At 41.1% G+C, this 25,295-nt stretch overlaps 1 pseudogene; it reads left to right on the forward strand.

Moving 5' to 3' along the window:
- The first annotated feature begins 872 nt into the window (after positions 1-872).
- On the forward strand, positions 873-25,295 carry LOC136148349 (coiled-coil-helix-coiled-coil-helix domain-containing protein 2 pseudogene; annotated as a pseudogene).

Raw genomic sequence — 25,295 nt, forward strand, 5'->3', positions numbered from 1 at the left:
TTTTTACTATTTAGTGGCCTCACTGATCCTTGTCGAAATCTTTAAATTACTTTTGTAAAACATCATTAGGCTTCCTTGCTTGAAAGTTACATAAGGGGAAGCACTTAGAGGAAATGATGGCTTAAATATTTACAGTTTGCTTTTTTGTTGTTTTTTCTTTTTTTTTTTAAAGAAAATACAGTAATAAAAAACTAATATCTGGAATTTCTTACAGATGGCAAACTCTTAAAAGATTTACTAGACCACTACCCACAGCTCTAAGGTTAGCCTTAAACAAAATTTGAAATTTAGAAGGATACCATTATAGGGGCAAAATGGTAAGTAATGCTTAGTGAGATAGTAAAGGATGTTTAAGGATACTGATTCAAATATTTCTTCACCTTGGCAAGTTTGCTTTGTAAAAGACATAACAGATTATAAGATAATATATACTTTTGAGATATAAAGAGATTTGTTGATTAGCAGACATTTGATCCTGTCCAAAATGCCCATTGAAACATTTGGCCCATGACAAAAGGTCCTTGAAATTTGTCCCTATTGAAAATATCCATGAGTGTATTTGGCTCATGCCAAATGGTCCTTGATACTTGGTCCTGTCAAAACATCCACACTGAGAACATGTTCCTGGGTTCAAATATCCCGTAATGTTTATTGATACTTTGGTTTATAACATAATACATAAAAAAATACTATCATGTTTTACTTGTCCAATAATTGTGCTGTGACTGTATTGCCAACAATAATGCTTCTTGCCTCCACGGTGTAGCTGGTAACGGCACATAGGCTCGGTAGATGGGTCAGGGTTCATATCCTGCAGAGGAGCACGATTTATGTTGACCGTGTGAACCGAGGAGGAGTCCTAAGTTACAGAAATGCACAGAGGACGAGAAGTGAAGGATGAATCTCACAATGAAAGGTATGTTGATATGTTTGGTACATTAATGGTCCGTTAAGGGCATTGGGTTGAATGTGCGTGGGTTGTTCAGTGAGGGCAGAATTTGAAAGGAGGAGCTTGGTCAAGCTGCTTTGTAAAAGGGGCAGAGAATGTGTTGATATAAACACTTTGTGGAGCAGATAGCATGTTCAGGAGGAGTGAGAGCAGGTGTGCTTCCCTACCATATGGCTGTCGGGGATAAGAACCCAGCAGGAGGAAGATACTGGGCATCTGATGAACTCCCCCACAGCTATCCCATTGCCCAGCGTTAATGGGCGATGTTTCCCATGAATCAATGTCCTATACAGGTACAACCTTGGTAGACCACAAGGAGCATGACCTCTCTTTGTACAGTTTTAGTGGGAGTGACTATCCAACAGCCAGACTACCACCACACCCTCAGCTGGTGCCTTCCTATGGCTGATCCAATCAGCCACCTAATTGAATCCATAAGACATCAGCAAGATTTCCCCTGCCAATTAAACCAGTGACCACTGGTCAGACAGTCACAAAAGAAAACACACACACACACTTGCTTGACAAAGTGACATCTTTGAAAATTCTCACTGTAACATGGCATAAATAGTATACCCACAAAAAGAAAAGCCAGCGTTGCCTTATAGTGGCTTTTTCCCATTTCTTTTCCTTTAACAGAGGAGACTCTGCAAGGCCCAATGTACAACTAGTCAGGAGTTGGATAGCATTGTCATCCAAGGTGAGATGGAAGAACATAAGCACAATATTGCTGTTGAAGGGAAAGTAAGAGAAACCCAGAATAGGTTGAAAAGATGTGCAGAAAAGAATGAAATAAAACATCATCACAGGTATTTTGAAGAAGTCTCCATGACATTAACAATGAAGAGGTCTTATTAATGCTACCACAAATGAATTAATTAAAAAGGCAAGTAAACAATTCAAAGCAGATGTCATTCCCCAAACCCAACTTCAATGCATGAAATTGAAATGTCTGAGGTGCATAAAGACACCACATGTGGAGAACTATTTCTTATGCACAGTTCTGGTGCTCAAGATAACACAAGAATTCTCATTTACACAACTTGGACAACTGTTCTTGTTGTTCTTTGTTCAGTTGCTAAGTCATATCTGACTCTTTGGGACCCCATGGACTACAGCATGCCAGGCTTTGCTGTCCTTCATCATCTCTTAGAGTTTGCTCTAATTCATGTCCATTGAGTCAGTGATGCCATCCAATCATCCCATCCTCTGTTGCCCCCTTCTCCTCCTGCCCTCGGTCTTTGCCAGCATCAGGATCTTTTCCAAGAGTCGACTCTTTGCATCAGGTAGCCAAAGTATTGGAACTTCAGCTTCAGCATCAGTCCTTCCAATGAATATTCAGGGTTGATATCGTTTAGGATTGACTGGTTTGATCTCCTTACTGTCCAAGGGACTCTCAGGAGTCTTTTCCAGCACCACAGTTCAAAAGCATCAATTCTTTGACACTCAGCCTTTTCCATATTTAAAGGCCAGTTCCATGTTATTCAGCAATGGCATCTTTAAGACAGCACTATCACAGATCAGTCATTTCCTCTGCACAGTGTGATATTGGGTTATTTTATATCATTTATGCACTAACAATGAAAAGTGAGAAGACACTTCAAGATATATCAACACATAGATGAAAAAGTACTTGTGTTTACATGGGAAAGAAATCTTGACCCTAACCCTTTGTTGTGCACGATGGATTTTGAGATTGCAAATGCGAATGTGATTTGATGACTCTTACCACATGCACAAGCAAAAGGATGCTTGTTTTCACTTTTCATCATCACTATGCCAGAAATATATCTTCTTTGGGTCTAGCACACAAATATAGGAGAGTGGAAACTAACACCCAGAAGTGTGTGTAAGTTGTTTGAACTTCTATTTTTACCTTTGGAAGATGTAAATGAAACTTTTGAGTGCATTGTGGAGAAGGCAGAAGAAAATTTAGATGACCATAGATTACGTTGAGAGAATGTGTGTTCACAGAAGGCATGGAGGAGGTAGAAGATCAAAAACTCCAAGATTTCTGCCAGAAACCTGGAATGTTCATACATCAGTAGTGAACCACGGGCAAGCAATGCACCGGAAGACTGACATATCTCATTTCAGAAGCTGGTGGTAGTACATCATCCTTCATTTGGAGATTTACTGAAGTGTTAAACTGTGAATGGCAAAGCAGTGAACAATTTATCACCCAGGTTCTTGGTGGTCGCACTCAAATATGGCCACCAACTTCACGATAATACACAATCAAATTGATATAACTGAGAGACAAATGCAAAGCCAGTAATCAGGTAGATATATAGATGGCAAAGTGTCTGCCTTCAATACGGGATACCCGGGTTCAATCCCTGGGTTGGGAAGATCTCCTGGAGAAGGAAATGGCAACCCACTCCAGTATTCTTGCCTGGAAAATCCCATGGACAGAGGAGCCTTGTAGGCTACACTCTCCATGGGGTCGCAAAGAGTCAGACACAACTGAGCGACTTCACTTTCACTTTCATACTTAAGAGCAGTTGCTCATCCTTTAAGAGTAACCTTGCTGAACTTTATGATGAGGAAGAACAAGAATGAGTGTGAAATCCGAATTTCATCATCAATTACAGTAAAGATAATGTAAATAAAACTTTAACCAATTTAAATGTGGCACTAGAGGTAACGAACCTGCCTGCCAATGCAGGAGACATAAGAAATAGAGGTTCAATCCCTGAGTTGGGAAGATCCCCTGGAGGAGGGCATGGCAACCCACTCCAGTATTCTTGCTGGAGAATCCCTCTTGCTGTTCAGAGGAGCCTGGTGGGCTACAGTCCACAGGATTGTACAGAGTTGGACACGACTTAAATGACTTAACATGCAGCACACATGCATTGTGTAATGAGTCATGGGCCAAATGTCTCAGTGGACATTTTGGACAGAACCAAGTCCTGCAAGGGATTTGTTTAGCTCTCAAAAGAATAATCAATACTGGAGATCAGTGTTTTCTCCTGGCATTTGGATAAGTTCAATATCATATTGGAAGTACATTGAAATCGTCTAACTAAATTATTGTATTTATTAGTCAACAACCAGCTGACTATTACTATGTGGAAATGATATAAAGATGACAGCTATTTGAGGTTGTGCTAAATTCACAGGAAAACCAGAGTCAGCTGTTGAAACCTCCACCCCCCTAAACATTTGTGGGGAAAACTAGGTGAATATACCTGGGTGTGCTCTGGAAAGGGATTTCCTTCATTCTCTAGTTACTTTCTTGGCACCATCATAGGCTCATTGGTACACTTAGCTTTGAAGTCTCCAAGCAATAGTTCAGTAAAGACAGCTTTGTGACTCCAAGGCAGACAGAACCATTTTTCAATTGCAGAAGCACTTAATTCTTTCTCACTTTAAGTGTGAAAGCCATTTGGGCAATAGCCCAGGCAGGGTATTGCAGACCGGGAGTGAAAAACTCTTGGCCTCTAAGAAGAAAGAGTAGGGGAAAAAATTCAGTTACCATTTAAGAGACTAAGGAAGAAAGAAAAAAAAAAAAAAATACTGCTTTTAGGGGAAAAAAAAAATGCTTTTGGCAACTGTGCTTCAGACTCTCGAATTTGGAAGTTAAACATGGGAAAATGTTATAAATGAGTTGCACCATATTTGTCTATCACTCTCTTTTTGAAGTGACAATCTGGGTGACTGGAAATTATGAACACATCTCTATTCTAGTGCAGCTTGCTGAGAATTGCAAGTTACAGACTGAAGCCTGCCTGTTGGGCTGCTGCTTATAAATAGAAGGAATCTGCTTCACACCATTGAGTGGGAGCTTTGGGTTGGTGTTTTGCACGTGTGTGAAGGCAGCTAGTGTGTATTTGACGGGACAGCTCAGCTGGCAAGTAGTGACAGAAGGGAAAAAGGGGGCCCAGTAAAGAGCCATTCTCTGATGAGTCTGAACATCTGATTCCCTGACGTTCTCCTTGATGAGTCGGGATGTTTCCTGTAGCAGGATTCTTCATGCTCGGCCTCGGGTGCTGGGGCCAGCTAGAGCGTCACAGAGGAGGCCAAGGGCGTCTGGAGGATCAGAGTTTCACACGCACCTGTAGCTGCTTGGTAACAGCCCATCCTCCACGATGACAGGCAGGTACTTCCTTCTTGTTCTTTGATGTTGATAGTTATTTCATGAGATGAGGGGTCCATAGAAATTTTGAGAATTATGGGCTGTCCATATTCAGATAGGAATACATATCCTTAGAAAAGAGCAATATCTACTGAGTAGGTTACTGCCTTTGCAACATTTTATTTAATTCTTACAGTAACACAATTCTGTAGGTGGCATAGCCCAACTTAAATGGGTGGAAATGGAAGTTCCGGGAAGTGGAGGGATTGGCTCAGAGTCTAAAACCAGTGAGTGGTGTGATCAGTCTACCCAGCTTGACCTTGACTGCCCGTGAGCCGTTGCGTCCCCTCTTCCCCGCGAGGAAAGCACTCCTGTGTGCAGGGCTCAGAGCCCGCTCATCCTCGGAGACCCGTGCCCCGCGTCTGCCGTGTGGCTGGGCTTCACCTAGGTCTTCACACCTCTGCAAGAGGAGAGATGCGAGTTCGGTAGCCCGCACCCTTTGGCAGTTCTGTCCGGAGGCCACGTAGTCCCACACCAGGCCTGTTTTGTGGAGGGGATTGTAACCACCTGTCAGCACTTTGTCAGCCTTTTTCAATTTTCAGGCTGAACGAAAAGTCCTTACTCACCCCTCTGGGACTGCCGTCGTCTGACTGTCTTACGGGCCCGTGGAGCACAAGGGTTCGTGCTGCTCACCAGGCCACATTTCTCACGGCAACATTGTGCTCCTTTCTCTTTCCTTCCCTAGCCCCTGGTTCAACTGGGATGAATATACTACTGTTTTCTTACGCTTAGTGTCTAAATAAGCCAAAAACATCTTGATGAGTTGATGCAATCATAGGGATGGTTTAAAGCTAATCCAATGACAGTATTCAATTATTTCTAGACTTCTGTCAGTTTAGTAGTAAAATGCCTCACCAACCTATTAACAAACAAACCAAAAAAAAGCGTCTTGCAGAATCAGAACTCTGTAGTACCCTTCAGCAGAGACCTTACAAGAGTGCCATTGGCTCAACCTGGTTGAATACACCCAGGCACTGGATCCTAAAAGTTGGTCCAAGGACATGGTACTGTTTCCAGTGAGGCTTATACCAGACCTTGGCAACGAGTGAATGAACAAACAAATTAATAAATGAACATAAGTTTTAAAAAATGTATCAATTTAAAGAAATCATCTTTAGGTCCTTCATGACTGTGTACATGTGTATTAGAAATGTCTTTTTCCTGAATTGATGGAAATGATAGATGGTCAACGTTTGTTTTCAATGACCCATTTTACCCTTCCCCTTCAGCAAATGGTCAATTTCATATGATTTCCTATAATTACCCTCCCCCTCAAATTTCCTAATGAATTTTCAGGTTCCCTGAAATCCTAAATCTGGGAAACAGTCATGCCAAGTGTGATATCTGTGTCTCTACCATCCTAGACCTGCATCTCCAAACTCCATCAACAGAGAGAGTCTAAGGTTAAAGTAGAAGGAATTGGGAAGAAGAAGAAAATCCCATTTGCTATAGAAATATATTTTTATATTATATAGCAAATATATTTTCCTCTTCAAGAAGAGAAAATATATTTACATAGTCATGCCCGACTCTTTGCGACCCCATGGACTGTACAGTCCATGGAATTCTCCAGGCCTGAATACTGGAGCAGGTAGCTGTTCCCTTCTCCAGGGGATCTTCCCTACCCAGGGATCGAACCCAGGTCTCTCACATTGCAGGCAGATTCTTTACCAGCTGAGCCACCAGGGAAGCCCATATATTTAAATTACATGTAATGTAATTATCTACTACATTAGTTGGGTGTGTGTGTATGTGTACTCAGCCATGTCCAAGTCTTTGCAACCCTATGACCTGTAGCCTACCAGGCTAATCTGTCCATGGGATTTTCCAGGCAAGAATACCGAAGTGGGCTGCCATTTCCTTCTCCAGGGGATCCTCCCAACCTACAGATCATCTTGAGGTTAGAGGCATTTTTACTGAGATTATTAAGAGTAGAAGCTTTAATTTCTTGGGGGTTTGAGAAGTAGCTTTCAGTTCTGTCTTATCTAGTTTCTTTTAGTCTCTTTCCCTCTTTTCATTTCCCCCTCTTCTCAGTTCTGAGCTTGTACCTTCCCTGCCCTCACACTTTAGAGAGCCTAACTTATCACAGCCATTAATGAACTCATTGAGGAACACGTGAGCATCTCTGTCAATGGAGACCCAGTGGTCCATGCTGGGATAGCATCACCCTAAACATCCACCCTCAGAATGAACACTGTTTAGTCCCCAGGAAATCACTTCTCATTCCTTTTCCTTTGTTCTTAAAATAAAAAAAGTGACTTCATCCAAAACTATGAAGTCTTCCAGGCTGTACCACTGCTGCTTACATTGGAGGCAAACATTGCTTTGGAGTAATGTGGGAAAAGATTTGAGCGGCACAAGTGCTTAGGTAAGAAAAAAGACAAATTAATTAACTTGTCAAATAATTTTTCTCTGATAGCATGAATATGACGGAGTCTTGTGTGATCAAGTATCATTTCCCAGAGGTGCTGATCATCCACTTTCTTCTTTTTTTTTTCCATCCACTTTTTTTTCTTTGTGGTTCCTGAGGTATTTACAAATTAGCTCAATGTTCACAGCACTGGCACTTGAAGGTTGAGGAACATTTTCTAAAATTAAATAATCCAAATGACTACTAGTCTGTATGAATGTGGATCGAGGTACAATGTGAAAAGTATTTTTCTTTATACTATTACATGGCTCTAGATATTGCTTTAAAAGATGGTGAAAACCATGACATGCCAATTTATATACTGAAATGAAAATAGTCTATAATTTTTTGTGGTAGCAATAATCTATCATACACATCTAAATACAATGTTTGCTTATCATATATAAAGGAATTTTATTAAAAACGCCCATTACTCCTGCCCTTACAGAGTGAATGTTCTCTACATAGAAATTAGCAATTAAAAATTTGCCATAGAACTATAATATTTCAAGAAATGTGTCTATTTTATAATTACTGTCAATAGAACATAAAATATATAAAAACATTGATTATAACATAAGAAGGCAAATTTTACGGAATATCTTTGTGAGTTAATGACAGTGCTCTTACTTATCAAACATTGCTAGCACATCAAGACTCAGACATGTACAATGTAATTATATCCAGTCATCTATGAGAGTTTGTTGGCTTTCAGTCATATGAAAACCATAGCTTTAAACAAAGTTTTTCACCCTATTACTGTGAATATGTATTTGTCCAGGAAGGGGGTGGGCTATGTATTATCAAACAGGTTAACTTGTTTTAAGTCTTATAATTATTTAGATCTATGCCTGTGGGTTTCCATTTGAATACCTGCCAAGTTTTGTCTTGATTCCTTCACTCTTCCTTCTTTTTGTCTCTCCTTTTGATATGCGTCTACTTCTCCTAATTTCTCTCTTCTCTCCTCTTTGGCTTTATCTCAATTTAAGTCTTATTGCATTATCTCAAATGCTTAATAAATGCAATCTTTTTATTTGGGGGAAATCAAAGCAAATCCATCTCTGAGGCTCCCTATCTCCCAGATGGCAAGAAAAGCCCATCTTAGCCAGGGAGGAGAAGGCCATGAAGGTGCAATTATCCTCCTCTTTCTTTAGGGTCCTGTCGCAAACCAGGAAGCTTACATAGATATCAAAAGGCCCTCACACGACAGGACCTCAGGTCGATCACCGAAATTTTGTGTCCCAAGCCGAGGGACTCAGTGAAGGTAACCAGTTCTGCAGCTTCCTCACAAAGCTGGGACCCATTCATCACTGCTCCTGGGAGGCTGGTGGTTGGAATCCAACCCCTTCAGGACCCCTCAGTCATTCCCTTATGGGGTCCCACCGCCTGCCTCCTGTGAGGGCTGGTGTGCATTTTACTTTTTGAGGAGTCTACCCTAACCCCTTTCCAGTCTGGAGAAAGTCTCTCTGCTTCCTCTAGCAACCTTCAAATTCCCCCAGCCTCTCCTTCCAGGATGATTCCTTCAGGAATCCCATGCTTCTGGAAAACATACCTGAGCATCAAATTACCAAAAGGCAGCTTCCACATTTATGAATTACAAACTCATCTAAAGCAAGGGACTGGACACAAAGACCAGGCTCTCTCCTTGGAAGAGGGGAAAAAAATACAGGAAGTGTTAGTTGCTCAGTCATGTCTGGCTCTTTGCAACCTGGTGGACTGTAGCCTGACAGGCTCCTTTGGCCATGGGATTCTTCAGGCAAGAATGCTGGAGTGGGTTGTCATTTCCTCCTCCAGGGGATCTTCCCAATCCAGGGATAGAACCCGGGTCTCCTGCATCATAGGTGGATTCTTTACTGTCTGAGCCACTAGGGAAGAGCAAAACAAATTAATGTTTTAAACTAATATCTTACACATTTGGACTTGGGGCATGAGATGAAGAGGGCACTGTCTACTTAGTTCTGAAGATCTAAGAAGGGCTGGGCAATAAAAACAAAAGCCCAACTAGAATTAGAATTTATTTCAGTTTTTAAGGGCAATTTCAGATTTCTTTTAGGTTATCCATTCAGCTCACTGGAAAAGTGACAGAGACAAGGGCTCAAGATTGTACTGCTGGCCAGGAATGAAGTCAGTGTACTTGGTTGCTACATTGCTTGAGGTGTGTCTTGGAATTTAGTGATTTTTCTTAAGCTTCTGCTCCTGCCTCTCTTTAACATTTGCCTGTTGTCCCCTATGTACTAAAATATAGACAAAATTAAACATGCTTAGGGTTGAGTTTTTTACTTCTTTTATTCACTAATTCATTCCAGGAGTATTTGTTGTGAGCCTTCTAATTGCCAGGCATTGTACTAGGTGCTGGGTGTGTGTGTGTGTATGTGTGCTTATTCGCTCAGTCGTGTCCAACACTTTGGGGTCCCAAAGGTGCTGGGTGTATATTGGTGAATAAAATAGACATGCGTCGCCTGATGAAATTTGTAGTTTAATAGATGAGATAGTTCCACTCATCTCACATGCTAGCAAAGTAATGCTCAAAATTCTCCAAGCCAGGCTTCAACAGTATGTGGACCGTGAACTTCCAGATATTCAAGCTGGATTTTAAAAAGGCAGAGGAACCAGAAATCAAATTGCCAACATCTCCTGGATCATCAAAAAAGCAAGAGAGGTCCAGAAAAATATCTTCTGCTCTATTGACTATGCCAAAGCCTTTGACTGTGTGGATCACAACAAAGTGTGGAAAATTCTGAAAGAGAAGGGAATACCAGACCACCTGACCTGCCTCTTGAGCAATCTGTGTGCAGATTAAGAAGCAACAGCTGGAACTGTACCTGGAATAACAGACTGGTTTCAAATCGGAAAAGGAGTATGTCAAGGCTGTATACTGTCACCCTGCTTATTTAACTTATATGCAGAGTACATCATGAGAAATGCTGGGCTGAATGAAGCACAAGCTGAAATCAAGATTCCCAGGAGAAATATCAATAACCTCAGATATGCAGATGACACCACCCTTATGGCAGAAAGTGAAGAAGAGCTAAAGAGCCTCTTGATGAAAGTGAAAGAGGAGAGTAAAAAAGCTGGCTTAAAACTCAACATTCAGAAAAATAAGATCATGGCATCCGGTTCAATCACTTCATGGCAAATAGATGGGGAAACAATGGAAGCAGTGACAGACTTTATTCTTTGAGACTGCAAAATCACTGCAGATGGTGACTGCAGCCATGAAATTAAAAGACGCTTGCTTCTTGGAAGAAAAGCTATGACCAACCTAGACAGCGTATTAAAAAGCAGAGGCATTACTTTGCCAACAAAGGTCTGTCTAGTCAAAGCTATGGTTTTTCCAGTAGTCATGTATGGATGTGAGAGTTGGACTATAAAGAAAGCTGAGCACCGAATAACTGATGCTTTTGAACTGTGGTGTTGGAGAAGACTCTTGAGAGTCCCTTGGACTGCAAGGAGATCCAACCAGTCCATCCTACAGGAAATCAGTCCTGAGTATGCATTGAAAGGACTGATGTTGAAACTGAGACTCCAATACTTTGGCCACCTGATGCAAAGAACTGAGTCATTGGAAAAGACTCTGATGCTGGGAAAGATTGAAGGCGGGAGGAGAAGGGGACAACGGAGGATGAGATGATTGGGTGGCATCACCGACTTGATGGACATGAGTTTGAGTAAGCTCCAGGAGTTGGTGATGAACAGGAAGCCTGGTGTGCTGTAGTCCATAGGGTCGCAAAGAGTTGTACATGAGTGAGTGACTAAACTGAAGTGAAGTGAGATGAAATAGTAAGCAAGAAAACAAATAAATATAAAAGAATCTAAAACAATAAAAGAGTTGAAGAAGTTAGGAAGGTTTGGCCTTCTCCATAGAAGGCTCAGAAGAACTTCTTAACTCTGAGAAGAGACATGTTCTATATCTTGATAGAGATTTGGCTTACATAGTCATATGCATTACCAATTGTCATACAATGATTTACTTAATATTTGTTCATTTCACTCTATACATTATATAGAAATATATAAGGCAGGAAGAGAAAAAGTCAAAGAGAAAGGAAGAAATAAAAAACAACTGCTGAACTTTAATTAATGATATATGCATGTTGGAGTTTTGGGGGTGAATTGCACTGATGTCTACAATTTACTTTGAAATACATGAGAAAGTAACATGGACTGATGTATGGATATATAGATGGAAATGCAATAAAGCAAATATAATCAAATGTTAAGAATGTAGAATCTAGATCGTGAGCATATAGGATTCACTCTACAATTCTTCAGCTTTTTTTTTTTTTTTTGGTATTTCAATATATTCTTATTTAAATGTTCAGGAGAAAAACAGTCACCATTCATTGATGACTTACTACAATCTGTTAGTTACTGTGCCATGCATATTTGATCTATTACCTGAAGTACTAAAGAGAACAGTTTATAGTAGATATTGCATCTTCTTCTCTTGTAAATTACTAAATCTCTAAATCATAAATTAGGAAACTGGGGCTAAGAAAAGTCATACAACTTGCCTAGGGCCATATAATTAAGTGGCAGGCCTGTCTTCAAAGTCTGCACCTGTGCTAGCCAGTATGGTCCCCACTGGTTCTTGAGCACCTGGCTCTTGAGCACCTGGAATGTAGACAGTGTGACTGAAGAAATGAACTTATAATTTTGTTTAATTTTAAACTGAAACAAATTAAATTCAGTTCTTAGAAAACTCACTTCAGTTACTGGAAAAGTTCCAAGGATGTTTTAAGGTACTTTTTCAAATGTAGTGTTTATGAATTCTAGATTCTTACTAAATATTCCCAATAAAAATATAGCATTCAAACTGGAATGTACCATGACTATAACAATAAACACACTTTTAAGACTTATTGTGAAAAAAAGAATGCAAACTATCACATTTATAATGTTTATATTGATGCAATGCAGAAATAAGGATATATTTTTTAAATATTTAAATATAATTCTTTATATTTAAATACAAAATATTTATTTTTAGCTGCCTCTGGTCTTCATTGCAGTATACAGGCTCTCAAGTTGTGGTGCAAGGGCCTAGTCATGTGGAATCTTAGTTCCCAAAACAGGAATCTGTGTCCCCTGCATTGGTGGATGGATTCTTAACCATTGGACCACCAGGGAATTCCCTGAAATGATAATATTCTGATGCAATGTGTTAAATTGTAAATATTAAAGTTAGTTTCATTTATAAAATGATTACATGTGAATTACATTATATTTCTGTTGGACAGATTTGGCCTGTAGTCTTCCTAGTATATACCAGCATGTAAAATATTCATATTTAGGCTAAGGGATACAAGTTACCAGGAGCAGGGGTGGGTTGCGATGAGTTAGCCATGCACCAGTTCACTAAGGTCTTTTGTAACTATGTGATCCTGATCCTGAGAAATTTTATTTAGTGCTTACTATGTACCAGGGACTATTTTCAACTGTTGACGTTTATAAATTCAAGGATATTTTATCATTACCACAACTCTATGAGGTAGGTACTATTATTATTCCCATTTTACAGATGGGGAAATTGAGACCCAAGGGTACATACATGAATATTTAGTTGCAGCTAAATGCAAGTAAAGGAACCACTGCCACTGAGATACACTCAGAATTTAAAACTTACTCTTTTAGAACTTGCTTTACATGGCTTAGATTTAGAGATTAGGTTTCAATCTCTCAGACTCTTGAGAACATTTTCCTCCACTGGCCCCTTTTCCTTACACAAGCAACTCTTTGAATTGTGCATCCCTTCCCAGAATTCTAAGACATTTATTCAAACAATGTGGATCAAACTAGATAATTGGCCAACAGGAGTATACTGTAGCTGAGCAAATGGGTTATTAGAGGGGTCCCATTTGAGAATTCATCATTTTCTTTCAGTAGAAAGGGCAGTTTAATCTCTCTAAAAGCCTGCCACATCCTGTGATAATTGACTTAGCAATGGAATTGCCTTGCAGAAAGCTTCTGCGTTTCTGCGGCAATGATGCTGATGGAGGTCTTGAAGAGGCCCAGGAACTGCTGGGTTGTTCTTCCTAAATATTCACAGAGGCAGAGAAGGTGACTATTGCATTCGGAGGCAGTTAATTTCCTAAGTGCAAGGCTTTGCTCATTTTGAAGAGAACTTGGATGGGCTGGTGTTCTAAAAAGTGCAACAGAGAAACTCAGGTGAGTTGTCAAAAAGTTACCTGAACAGCTTTGGCAGTAGTCACTGTTGGTTTTCAGTACCAGAGATCAAGTCTCTCCCCTCTTTTATAAGCATGCCTTAACATCTGGGTCAATACCAATGTCAGTTATAATCCGTGTCTATTTCCAGAAGGCATTGCCTGATGTGGTTATGAGACCCAGCGTGTGTAGGCTGTTAGCACACTGGCAAAGATTTCAAACAGTGAAAGAAGAAGCTCTAGAAATTCAGGAGACTGTCACCCTAGTGCCAGTCCTCAAGAGAGTAGAAGGTGATAGCCTGGGAAAGTCTTAAAGAGCAGAACACTCTGAGGATGCTCAGTGGTAACTCTCACATTCTCCTAAAAGCACAGAAGCTGCCAAATATAAATATCCAAAAGGTGTTACCTTCCGAGACCATAAAGTTAAAGTGTCCAGGTTTGTTAATCACCAGTGACAGATGGTGGGGAACATGTTGCATTTTGATGGGTGTAGACTATTGCTACTTTTTTTTCCCCCAATTTTATTTATCTCTGGCTGTGCTGGCTCTTCATTGCTGTGTAGGTTTTTTCCTCCAGTTGTGGTGAGTGGGGGCTTCTTTGTAGTTGTGGTGGTCGGGCTTCTCATTACAATGGCTTCTCTCATTGCAGAGTATGGGTTCTATGTGGGCAGACTTCAGTGGTTGCAGCACCTGGGCTCAATAGTTGCATCCCCCTTGCTCTAGGGCTTGGCTCAGTAGTTGTGGCACACGGGTTTAGCTGCCCCTCGGCATGTAGGATCTTCCCAGTGAAGTGAACTGAAGTGAAAGTACTGGAGTAGATAGCCTTTCCCTTCTCCAGGAGATCTTCCCAACCCAGGGATTGAACCCAGGTTTCCCACATTGCAGGCGGATTCTTTACCAGCTGAGCCACAAGGGAAGTCCAGGATGTTCCCAGACTAGGAATCAAATATGTGTCTCCTGCATTGGCAAGTGGATTCTTTGCCACTGAACCACCAGGGAAGTCCTAGACCTTTGCTACTTAAAATGTGGTCTTGACCAGCAGCAGCAGCATCACCAGGAAGCTTGTTGGAAATTCTAACTCACAGATCTCACCTCACATCATCTGAGTCAGGATTTGTGGGACTGGTGGTCAAGAATCTGCATTTTAACAATACTGCTAGATCAGTGCTTCTCAAACCATGTATGATGAAAGACACATTTTGTTTTAATTTGTCACTAACCAATCCTTTTGTATTCCTTATGAAAAAGGTTTGGCCTCAGTTAAATAGCAGGGAGGAAACACAGCTCCACCCATCAACAGAAAATTGGATTAAAGATTCACTGAGCATGGCCCTGCCCATCAGAACAAGACTCAGTTTCCCCCTCAGTCAGTCTCTCCCATTAGGAAGCTTCCATTAGCCTCTTATCCTTCACCATCAGAGGGCAGACAGACTGAAAACCACAATCACAGAAAACTAACCAATCTGATCACATGGACCACAGCCCTGTCCAACTCAATGAAACTATGAGCCATGCCTTGTAGGGCCACCCAAGACAGATGGGTCATGGTGGAGAGTTCCAACAATTTGTGGTCCACTGGAGAAGGGAATGGAAAACCACTTCAATATTCTTGCCTTGATAACCCCATAAACAGTATGAAAAGGCAAGAAGATAGGACACTGAAAGATGAACTCCCCAGGTCAGTAGGTACCCAATATGCTACTGGAGATCAGTGGAGAAATAACTCCAGAAAGAATGAAGAGACGGAGCCAAAGGAAAAACAACACCAAGTTGTGGATGTGACTGGTGATGGAAGCAAGTTCTGAAGCTGTAAAGAGCAATATTGCATAGGAACCTAGAATGTTAGGTTCATGAATCAAGGCAAATTGGAAGTGGTCAAACAGGAGACGCAAAAGTGAATGTCGACATTCTAGGAATCAGCAAACTAAAATGGACTGAGATGGGTGAATTTAACTCAGATGACCATTATATCTACTACTGTGAGCAAGAATCCCTTAGAAGAAATGGAGTAGCCATCATAGTCAACAAGAGAGTCTGAAATGAAGTACTTGGATGCAATCTCAAAAATGATAGAATGATCTCTGTTCATTTCCAAGGCAAACCATTCAATATCACAGTAATCCAAGTCTATGCCCCAACCAGTAATGCTGAAGAAGCTGAAGTTGAACAGTTCTATGAAGACCAACAAGACCTTCTAGAGCTAACACCCCCAAAAGATGTCCTTTTCATTATATGGGACTGGAATGCAAAAGTAGGAAGTCAGGAAACATCTGGAGTAACAGGGAAATTTGGCCTTGGAGTATGAAATGAAGCAGGGCAAAGGCTAATAGAGTTTTGCCAAGAGAACGCACTGGTCATAGCAAACACCCTCTTCCAACAACACAAGAGAAGACTCTACACATGGATATCACCAGGTGGTCAACACCTCAGTCAGATTGATTATATTCTTTGCAGTCAAAGATGGAGAAGCTCTATACAGTCTGCAAAAACAAGACTGGGAGCTGGCTGTGGCTCAGATCATGAACTCTTTAGTGCCAAATTCAGACTTACATTGAAGAAAGTAGGGAAAACCACTAGACCATTCAAGTATGACCTAAATCAAATTCCTTACAATCATACACTGGAAGTGAGAAATTGATTTAAGGGACTAGATCTGATAGACAGAGTGCCTGATGAACTATGGACGGAGGTTCATGACATTGTACAGGAGACAGAGATCAAGACCATCTCCAAGAAACAGAAATGCAAAAAAAGGAAAATGGCTGCCAGAGGAGGTCTTACAAATAGCTGTGAAAAGAAAAGTGAAAAGCAAAGGAGAAAAGGAAAGATATTCCCATCTGAATGCAGAGTTCCAAAGAATAGCAAGGAGAGATGAAAAAAAGCCTTCCTCAGTGATCAGTGCAAAGAAATAGAGAAAAAGAACAGAATGGGAAAGACTAGAGATCTCTTCAAGAAAATTAGCAATACCAAGGGAAGATTTCATGCAAAGATATGCTCAATAAAGGACAGAAATAGTATGGACCTAACAGAAGCAGAAGATATTAAGAAGAGGGGGCAAGAATACACAGAAGAACTATATAAAAAAGATCTTCATGACCCATATAATCATGATGGTGTGATCACTCACCTAGAGTCAGACATCCTGGAATGTGAAGTCAAGTGGGCCTTAGGAAGCTTCACTCTGAACAAAGCTAGTGGAGGTGATGGAATTCCAGCTGAGCTATTTCAAATCCTAAAAGATCATGCTGTGAAAGTACTGTACTCAATATGCCAGCAAATTTGGAAACCTCAGCAGTAGCCACAGGACTGAAGAAGGTCAGTTTTCATTCCAATTCCTAAGAAAGGCAATGCCAAAGAATGCTCAAACTACTGCACAATTGCACTCATTTCACATTTTATTAAAATAATGCTCAAAATTCTCCAAGACAGGCTTCAACAATACGTGAACCATGAACTCCCAGATGTTCAAGCTGGATTTAGAAAAGACAGAGGAACCAGAAATCAAATTGCCAATATCTGTTGGATCATCAAAAAAGCAAGTGAGCTTCCAGAAAAACATCTATTTCTGCTTTATTGACTATGCCAAAGCCTTTGACTGTGTGGATCACAACAAACTGTGGAAAATTTTGAAAGAGATGGGAATAACAGACCACCTGACCTGCCTCCTGAGAAATCTGTATGCAGGTCAGGAAGCAACAGTTAGAACTGGACATGGAACAACAGACTGGTTCCAAATCAGGAAAGGAGTATGTCAAGACTGTATGTTGTCACCCTGCTTGTTTAACTTATATGCAGAGTATATCATGAGAAAAGTTGTGTTGGATGAAGCACTTCTGGAATCAGGATTGCTGGGAGAAATATCAATAACCTCAGATATGCAGATGACACCACCCTTATGGCAGAAAGTGAAGGAGAACTAAAAAGCCTCTTGATGAAAGTGAAAGAGGAGAGTGAAAAAGCTGGCTTAAAGCTCAACATTCAGAAAATAAGATCATGGCATTTGATCCCATCACTTCATGGCAAATAGATGGGGAAACAGTGGCAGATTTTATTTTTTTGGGCTCCAAAAATCACTGCAGATGGTGACTGCAGCCATGAAATTAAAAGACGCTTACTGCTTGGAAGGAAAGTTATGACCAACCTAGACAGCATATTAAAGTGCAGAGACATTATTTTGCCAACAAAGGTCCATCTAGTCAAGGCTATGGTTTTTCCAGTGGTCATGTATGGATGTGAGAGTTGGACCATAAAGAAAGCTGAGCACCGAAGAATTGATGCTTTTGAACTGTGGTGTTGGAGAAGACTCTTGAGAGTCCCTTGGAGTGCAAGGAGATCCAACCAGTCCATCCTAAAAGAGATCAGTCTTGAATATACATTGGAAGGACTGATTTTGAAGCTGAAATTCCAATACTTTGGCCACCTGATGCAAAGAACTGAGTCACTGGAAAAGACCCTGATGCTGGGCAAGATTGAAGGCAGGAGAAGGGGACAACAGAGGATGAGATGGTTGGATGGCCTCACTGACTCAATGGTTATGAGTTTGAGTGAACTTCAGGAGTTGGTGATGGACAGGAAGGCCTGGTATGCTGCAGTCCATGGGGTCACAAAGAGTTGGACACGATTGAGCAACTGAACTGAATTCTTTTATAACATATCATAGACATCAAGACAAATTCAGTAATCATTCCTTGAGCCATTTCAGCGATATCCTTTGTTATATAACTTTTAAACACTTAGTTCTCAACTTGTTTTGTCAACTTTTTTTTTAACTGGAGATTGGTAACAGTTTATTCGTGGGATGGTACTGGTCTGTGGACCACACATTGAGTAACACTTACGTAAGCCATACTCTCTGGTACACTGGTATTTCTCAGGCCAGAATGATCACTGCTGATGCCTGGAACGCATGCATCTTTCCCACAGAACACCAGTGAGCCTCATAGAGAATAAAGACATAGATATGAGAGTTAAGGGGTGGTTCCTACCACCCCTTCTATTTAATTTGGTCACACAGGTATCAATGCTAAGCACACTTTCAAATAACTCATTTTAGCTGAATCATATCAGGCAAAATTTGTTCATGGGTGGATCACCTTCTCATGTTATTACATTAGGATGGTGAGTTACAAAGACTTGCTTTTCATATAGCATTACTGTTGTGTTTCATGAAACTCACAGTTGACATGAGCTTGTAGATGTTATAAAGTAAAGTATATTTATTTTTGTATCTCTCTTCCAACAGGGCTGAATTTCTAATTTTCTGCTGAATTGCTGTATTACAGAATTTGGCTAGTCAGATGACATTTGGAGTTCATCGAATTGTAATGGGTGAATAAACACAGGGAGAATGATTCTTTCCTGGACTTGATTTTAGAGTTGTCATTGTCACACAAATTGAGGTGTTTAATAAAAAGTTTGCTTTAATCTCTACTCCCGTTTGGTTATCCTCATCCCATAGCCACATCTCTTAAAATTTCATTAAAATACATTAGGGCTTATTACATCCCTTGTTTATATTAGAGATTCTGTAACAGAAGGTGTCAATGATGTAAACATTACATAAAAGTAAAGGCTTCAAAAATGAAAGCAGTGCTTAATGGAACTGCTTTGCTAGTGGGAAATGAATTCAGATATTATCCAGAACCAGTTCTTACTCTGAGATGCTCCCCACTTACAAAGAGTGTCAAAGAGCCTTTTAGCAACCTTCAAAAAAAAAAAAAATCTATGATTGTTTACATGAAAGTGTTTCAAACTCTTCATCTGCTATAAATTGTGTACAGCCAAGTGGGTGCATTAGGATTTATACTGAATCTCTTTATCTGGTAAGATAAAAGAAATGTTTATAATTTCCTTGAAATGTATTTGCTTTCCTCCTGGCTTTAGATAATACCGTTAACCTTCTAAAAGGAGCCATTTATGAAATAGCTGTTTAACCTACAACACAAACAGTAGCATAAGCCCTTTGGTATTTTCTAAGTCCAAAAATGAATAATTGTGCCTTTTTCAATTATTTGACCTCTTCTGTATGAAGGAGCCTGGTTTGTGAAGTTTATCCAGTTGTTAGGAATAACTGTGGCAAATCATTTTCCATGGTTTCTCAGTTTGGTTCCTTGAATTCACATGTGATGAAAGGATACCGTAAAGAAACTGCAAACTAAAACCACAATAAGATACTCTTACACCCACCAGAGGGGCAAATGAAGAAAAAAGCTGACAGTCCCAAGTGTTGGTAAGGATGTAAGGCAAAGAGAACTCTCCCACAAGCTAGTGGTAAGAGTGAGCTGGTACAGCTGCTTTGGCAGACAATTTGATCCTACGCAGTAAAGCATGTGAATACAACTCCGCATTTCTGTCCCTAGACGTCCACCTTACAGAGATGCTTACATATGTACACTAGGCTACACACCAGAATATTCTCCTTAGTGTGGTTTATTTATTTGTTTTTGGCTATGCTGGCCTTCACTGCTGCACATGGGCTTTCTTGAGTTGCAGCGAGTGGGGGCTACTGTCTAGTTGCGGTATATGGGTTTCTCATTGTGAAGGCGTCTCTTGTTGCAGAGCAGGGCTCTAGGGCAGGCAGGTTAAAGTGTTGTGGCACACAGAATTAGTTGCCCAGAGGTATGTGGAATCTTCCTGGACCAGGGATCAAACCCATGTCCCCTGCCTTGGCAGGTGGAATCTTAACCACTGGACCACCAGGGAAGTCCTACTGTAGTTTCTAATGGCAAAAATTCCCAACAGGAAACTCAAGTGGCCAGCTACTAGGAGAAGGGATAAATTCATATTGTTACAATTCATCCTGAAATTCATACAGTTGCAGCAAAAAAAAAAAAAAGAATAAAAGAATAAAATATAACTCAATATAACTCTATGTGTCAGCATGGGTTGAATCTTAAAAGCATAAAGTTAGGTAAAAAAGCAAGTTCTAAGAGAATACATACAATACTATTTCATTTGAATAAAGTGAAGTGATGTGCAAAACCAAGCAGTATATGAGATAAAATGATTATGAAATGCAAATGGATTCATTAACAGAAAATAAGATAATTATCATCTTTTGGGGAAAGGGAGGAGCAATCAGTGGAGGTGAATCAGTGAGTCAGTGAAATCTGGAAGTACTAATAATGCTCTATTTCTGAATTGGGGTTGTAGTTACATGGGTGCATTTTAAAAATCACACAAATATGGTCTGTATATAATTTGCAAGCATGAACTTTTCATGACAAAATAAAAGTAAATGAAAAAAAAGTTTGTCCTAAAAAAAAAGATGGAAAAAAAATTTTTCTTAAAAAGAAACTATGAGACCTCTATCTGCCTGTTGAGTTCCATTAAGTTAATCGGACTAACAAACTATCTCCAGTTGGCTTAATAAAGTGTATTTTTCTCTCATGGCTACATGTCCAGTGAGAATCACCAGGGGTCTTTGGTTATTGTGGTGACTGGGGGTGACAGAGTTTCTGTGTTTCAGAGCCTCTAGGACTACTGCCTGTGGAAAAAAAATTATCACCAGATTATCACAAAGGGGAGGAGGGGAAGGAGGAGAAGGAACAGGGCAAGTCAAGCACTTCAGATTGCTCCCTGGAAATGGTAGGTCACCTCCACTCACATTTTATTGACCAGGTCAGGCTCTGCTAACATCAAGAGTATTAGGGAAGTGCAATCTTACTATGTCTCTGGAAAGAGAACCTGAATGTTCGTGAACAGATCTGACAACCAGACTGATTTCTATACAGCCATAGCCAAATGTTGAGTTCACGGCTGCTTCTCGCAAGGTCCAGAAGAATACACATTTCAGCTCATCTGCCGTTTTGCCTCTATTAAGGATTCAGCACTTTGAGAAGGCTTCTTTCTTGATGGTCTTGGGAGAGAATCCCTTCTAAAGATAGGACATTTATTTCAAACAAAAGTCATAGCCTTGAAATAAAATTCTCTTTTCAGGATGAAGTTTTATGGGTCTTTTTGGTATCTGGGGAGGTAGAAGGCAAGGATACTCAGAGTTCTGCTTCCAGAATTGGAAAAAGGCATGTTTGGGTGGCAGTGGCTGCGAATAGGAAATGGCTGGCGGGGATACCAAGAGAAACCCAAGCCTATTTGAAAAAACAGAAACCAGCAGTATCAAATTCACAGCCAAGATCTCCCCTTCCCTTTGTGTCAGAATGCCAGTGCCTCACATGAATTGGACATGCCTGAATCTGGGCAATCTGGGGGAGTGTGCAATGATATGCCAGCCACCTCACCTGGCAGCCAGCCCTCAATCTTGTCCCCAGGAGTAGGGCAGAGGCTGGCTCTTTGCTCTCCAGTCCCATTCCTCATCCCAGATACACCGGGAGACTGTGTCTCCTAACCTCCTTTGCAGTTAGGATTGGGTCATGGGATCTGGGATCTAGAAACTTTAACGTGGTGGACATGACATGATCTACAGACCTGACCATAAACCAGTAACACGATATCCACACTTTGTCACTACCCTTGTTTTGGGATAAATGCAGAGGAACCACCCTGAAGAGTCAATCAGATGGTAGGAGCCTGGGTCCCCAAGTCACCTCATTGAAGACCATTAAAAACCCAATCAGAAGATGATGTGAGCAAGAAATAAGTCTTTATTTTGTGAAACCAGTGAGATCTGGGGGCTGTTAGTTTTACTTTACCATAAAATAATATAAGGGATCACAGCCCCTTTCTTCATAACAACTGCTGACAAAGGACTCGGCTGGGCTGAACTCAGATAATTATCTATGACAAGTCTGCTTGGCATAAAAGGAGGGATTTATCATCTTTTCTTACTACCCTCAAAATGGATAGACAAACCAGGTTGTGCCCCTGTGCTGGGCGATCATTGAGTTACTGTTATAATTTGAGCACATATAAATGCTTCAACTGAATTAAAAAAAAAATTATGCCACGTAGACTTTCTGATTGTCTTTGACTCTGAACATTGAATTACTTCTTCAAATGATTTAAGAGCTGGATACTTTTAGCAGAAGGTGTGATATGATTTAAGAGATGATATAATCCTATAAATATCTGGACAGGCTGCTTTATATGCTTTAGGGTCAATTAGGAACAATAAGCCCATTGGATGGAGGAGGATACAAGATCCAAATGCTATTTTATGTATGTGGAATATGGACACAGAAATGCCCGTAGGGAAAAGACTAAAGTCCAGAGTAGATGAGCAGACAAAAGTGATGGTCAGGAAGGGAGCTGTCCAGTGAATTGGTTTGTTTTTTGGTTTTTATGGGTTTTTTCTTTTTTTGGCAGTAAGAAAAGAAGATAAAATGCAGACTGTAGTCACAGTGGTGGGGCCTGTAAGTGACAATTTTGTGCTCATGATGGAGATGTGGTGGTCCAAAGTGGGTTTACCATTCCTTACAGAAGGAAAAGAACAAGCTTGTACTTGGTCTAGGACACACAGTGACATTGGGGCAACTCTAATGGCTGGTTAACCTCTCAAGAAGCGACACATCAGCTGAAGCATTTGAAGTGGTTGGGTCTTGTCACGTGGGGCCTTGCATGTTTGCTTGTCAAATGCACGTCCAAGAAGCAGCCTGGTCACTGGTCGACTCATGAGTCCAACCTAAATGTTGATTCTATCACGTGTTACAGGTGTCGCCCCGAGTAAATTCTATCACCCTTTGGAGCTACAATGTCCACCCACATCTATAAAATGAGGATTCCATAGAAACTTCATGAGATGCAAAGGATAAAACATGTGAAAACGACTACAGTGGTGCCGGGCATGTGACCAGCATTCAGTCATATTCACTCCCTTCATGCTTTCCTCTATTTGACAGTAAGTTCAAATGGCAACCCACTCCAGTCCTCTTGCCTGGAAAATCCCATGGACAGAGAAGCCTGGCCGGCTACAGTCCATGGGGTCACAAAGAGTCGGACACGACTGAGTGACGACATGACACACGTCCTTGAGGGAAGGTTCAGGGCATAGTCATGCTGCGTTGCCCCAAGGGCCTGGAATACCGTCTAGAACACTGCAGATGTTTGATAAATGTTTACTAAATGTGCAACAGAAAGGGCTGAGGTAAAACTTTGGAGCTAACTCTTGGACCATAGTAAATTAACATACTGACTTTTTTATGAATTTCCCTTAAGATGAGTGTGTTAGGAACACCTTAGCCTCAGCAGCATTTGACAGACACCCAAGTGACTGGGGCTGAAAAGATCCAAGCTGACTTCTCTCTCTCATAAAAATCATGTAAAAGGCAGTGCAAGGCTGGTGTAGCGACTCCACTGTACGTCCTGGTGGCCTTTGCCCTCTTTGTCCCTGAGGGAGCGAAGGGCGTAAGGGGTGGTACACTGCCACGGTCTCTAATGGCACACCCAAGAATCTCTCGTCTCTCACCTCCTCTTACCAGAAGTTCTTGCTACAACAGTGGCTGGGAATGGAATTTTTATCCCAAGCGTCCAAGTGGCTTCAATTACTTGGAAAGGGAGACTAGATACTAGAAAACAGCCTGAAGTTTCTTCCATGGTCTTTCCTCTATAATAGTTTTTGAAAAATGGAATGATTGCTGGCCTACTATGCTGGGCCATGAGGATGGCAGCCACTTCCCAGAGATGGAGCAGTGAAAGTCTAGAAGCATCCTGACTCCCAGATAAATGAGGAGCCACCAGAGAGACTTCTTGAATTGTCGTTTATGGGTGAGAAATAAATTGCTTTCTTGAAATCCATATTATTCGGATCTTTGTAATTCACAACTGAATGTACAGTTGAAATAATGCACGGGGCTGGTATACAGACGGCTCTCTGTAGCTCTGTGTGACATGAAGGGACTTTTGCCTTCCTTCGCAGGGAGGAGCAAGTGGTCCCTCTCTCTTCTGACTCGGCAGCTACACTGACTGGCAGGAAATCACTCTTCTCTCCACCCAGCTGGGACTTCAGTCTATGAGCTACAATTGAAGTCAGGGGTGAGTTAACGTACTGTATTGTACCCCAGTACCTCCAGTTTATCTCTTCTCACTTATTGGGTTTGTACCTGTGTTTTATATCAGCAGAACATATTGTACAATACCAAAAAAAAAAAAAAAAAACAAGCCAATCAGAAGTAATCAGATTATAAAACACAGTCATCCTTTCTGTAGGAAATCTCAGTATGTGAAAATTCAGATACATTGAGAGTGCTGCTCTTCTAGAAGCTGCACTTTCAGCATGGCCCCTCTGGCCAGCAGACACCACAGGATGAGAGCTGTGCCCAGGCCAGCACCCAGAGCTCAGCCACCAGCAGTGGCTCCGCCATCTGCTGTGGGCTCCCCTACTGCTGCTCCCTAGCAGCCAGGTCTGATGGCCATGCCATTGCAGCTGGCGTGGCTGTGGGTTCTGTGTTCTGCCACACTCTGGGTCATGCTCTGGGTCATCACTGGGGGCTTTGGAGGAGGGGTCACACTCTGGGTCGTCACTGGGGGCTTTGGAGGAGGAAGTTTGCAAGGCCTGCCGTCACTTACCAGGAGCTTCAAGGAACTCAGCTGTCAAGAGCAGCAGTAGCAGCATGGCCCATGCTTCTTTCAGGTGAAACTCTTTTTGGCACATGTCCAGAACCAGGGTGACCTTAAGCTTTGTGAGGGTTTCATCAGGGTTCTGAAACAATGCAGATTGGTGAACAGATTGGCTAAATCATGA

This window comes from Muntiacus reevesi, chromosome 17, assembly GCF_963930625.1.
Source record: "Muntiacus reevesi chromosome 17, mMunRee1.1, whole genome shotgun sequence".
Lineage (NCBI taxonomy): Eukaryota > Metazoa > Chordata > Mammalia > Artiodactyla > Cervidae > Muntiacus > Muntiacus reevesi.